This window comes from Parasteatoda tepidariorum, unplaced genomic scaffold (genome assembly GCF_043381705.1).
Source record: "Parasteatoda tepidariorum isolate YZ-2023 unplaced genomic scaffold, CAS_Ptep_4.0 HiC_scaffold_4296, whole genome shotgun sequence".
In the NCBI taxonomy this organism is placed as follows: domain Eukaryota; kingdom Metazoa; phylum Arthropoda; class Arachnida; order Araneae; family Theridiidae; genus Parasteatoda; species Parasteatoda tepidariorum.
In genome coordinates, this window is record NW_027261755.1 from 1 (window position 1) to 2,934 (window position 2,934).

The 2,934-nt window shown below is 35.2% G+C and overlaps 1 pseudogene; it reads right to left on the reverse strand.

Moving 5' to 3' along the window:
• Positions 1-1,079: 1,079 nt before the first annotated feature.
• On the reverse strand, positions 1,080-2,639 carry LOC110282414 (DEAD-box helicase Dbp80-like; annotated as a pseudogene).
• Between the last annotated feature and the right edge of the window lie 295 nt (positions 2,640-2,934).

Here is a 2,934-nt window from a genome sequence, read left to right on the forward strand (position 1 = left end):
AACCAATCCTCTTTTATTTAAAATTTTTCTTTTCTACATTTCACGCATTAAACCTTCATTTCTTCTCAAAAATTATATCAAAGGACTATTTTACCGGATTAAGAGTAAAAAATTAAATTTGAAGTAATGCCTCACTTGTCTAGATAGCAATGTCAGTTGCATAAAGTGTTGTTAGCAATGTCAGTTGCATAAAGTGTTGTTAGTCTAAGTCGAAAAATTGTACTTTCTGCACATAAAACCTTAATAAATTTTCGAACTGTTAAACTATTAAATCAGACAGCTTGGTCTTATTCTCATTCGATTTAGCGTAATGATATGCATAGGTAACGATATCTTACTTGCCTATTTAGCTATGTTAGATACGTTAATAGATATAAATAAAAAATTGTACTTTCATACATAAAACATAAATAACTTTTATAATATTGGTCACTTCATTCAATTTAAAGAAATCGTAAAAATACTAGATAGTATTTAAAAGTCAATCCTATTTTTATCCCCTTAGCCTTTTAGAAATGCAACATGAAATACATTGTTAATATCAATTCCATATTAAGAGCTAGAAATCATAATTCTTTTCAAACTATGGTGCTCCACTAACGCGGAAGTAAAGTTTTCAAAATTTCTATTTGCAGCTGAATAAAGAAGTTATAAAATGCAAAAAAAATTTAACGGGTATCAATTCAGCGTCTTTCCACAAACTGTTTTTAAAGCTTCTAAAATATATTAAATGGATTATTTCAAAAACAGGTTGGTCATTTAAAGCATTCAGTTTACTTCTAAAATCTTAAAAGTGCTTAGCTGACATACGAATATACACACTAAAAAAATAAAACTTTCGCAAACTCGAAAGATGTTAAGGCTCAATATTGGACAGGACTCAATATTGGACATTAACAAATAAAGTCGACACTGCTTCTAAATTTAATATTTTTACTTCTAAATTTACAATTACCATTTTTTTTAATTTCATGTAGTTCGGAAGCTGTATAAAATCCAAGCATGCCTGAATGNTTACCAGCAAATAAGGAAAAAGAATTAGTAATGTAATAAAGATAAAAAGAAAGGCCACGTACCTTCCATTCTCTGAAGCGAGTCAGTGTATCCAGTCATTGATTGAGCTCTAACTCTCCAGATAAATTACCAACAGAACGTCCATCAGCAGTCAGTCGGGCTTCAAACCAAGCTGCAGGTCTTCTTGTTTGGCAAAATATAATGGCCTGACCGATTGATATGGAACCGCAGATATTGGACAATACTGGATATCTGCCTTCGATGGTGTGACACATAACATAGAACTGCTTGACATTTTCTGGCCTCCATTGTTCAGCTGCAACGTTATGTGTTCAGTTATAATCATTTCTGAAAAACACATCAGGCGAGTAAGTGGCGGAGAACAGCATCATTTGACAACTATTAGACACCTTGCAGTGATTACGCAAACATTGATCATGATGCCTCTAAGTCGAAATCATGACATCAACTTCATCCAAAACAAAAATTCTCAACTTATCCAAATCGAAGTATCGCTCTCATCTAGCCAATGAAACACTTTTCCAGGCGTTCCGATCACAAAATTCTCTTTTATTGTAGAACCTCTTGTCAAGCTCTCGCCTCTAACAGCCCTTTGGAATTCAATCCCTTCGATAAATTGCGCCATTTTTTGCCACCTTGCCAATCTGCAGGGCAAACTCATATGTAGGTGATGCAAGCCCTGATCTGTTCTTACTTAACTAGACAAGAGAGCCGCGATGGTTCAGGGGATAAAGCGTTCGCCTTCCACTGAGGTTAACTGGGCTCGAATCCCGGCGATTGCTTGTTGATACGAATTCCGCATCTGGCTTGCACCGACCACAGTGCTGACGTTAAATATACTCAGTGGTAGACGGATCATAGGTTAGAGTCCCCTTGCCGTCAAGTTAACCATGGCGTGGTCTTCCCCTCCACGTCAGGCAAATGCGGTCTACTTCCTCCAAAAAGTCCTCCACGAAGGCAATTTCTTGATCCAGGAGTTAGTTCCCTTGTCTTCTGGATTTGTTTCAAAATTACAAGGTTATGTAGTTGAACATTAGTTGTAAAACCGAAAATTGGGTCGCCTGTTCAATTACGGTTATAAAATATAAAATAGAGATAGACAAAACGAAAACTGTAGTTTAACCTGTGCGATTATGTTGACTGGGGGATCAGCTAGCAAAGATGCAAGAGTTTTTTCTTGACTCTTGGAAGGAGCATTAATGGCTATTTTTAACAGATTTTGTGGCAGATGGAGCGTAAAATTTCACCGAGTACACAGCAGAGTCACCGTTCTTTTGCAAAATTTCAACTTCATGGGATGAAACTAACAGATGAGTCGTTAGAATCTTTCTCATAATGGATATTTCAGCCGACGACAAACAAATTTCATCATAATCATCATTCGGTAAGATTTGCGTCAACTTTAACATCGTTTTTGTTGGTGTCAGTTGGAGAAGGTGTATCGAAACTCCTAAACGCTCGCTTTTTTGTGCCTGTAGACCTTTCTGGAGCTGTTGATCGAGATAGTGGTGAGCTGCCAGCTTCCTATGGCGTTAGAACAAGCTTAGAAGAAAGTCTAGAATAATCTAAAAGCTGGCTCAAGTCTGTCATTTAGGCTGTCATATCTAAAATCGAAAAAAAAATGCTCTATAAGAAAAATAAAGTTGCAAAAACAAGTTAAATAAAATAGTTATTAAATTCAGAGAAAAACAATATTTACTGTATATATTTAACATAAAAAGCTTCAACCAATCTTTTTCTGTTTTTCCTTTTCTGTAAATCTCTCTTAATTTTCTATTGAAAACAAAACTCTCTTTCTCACACTTTAAAATTCACATCATGCTGTCTTTTAATCTATTTTTAGTTCAAGTATGCATTAATTGACTTTGACATTTTTCCCTTTGCTAACTCGTGAGAAAA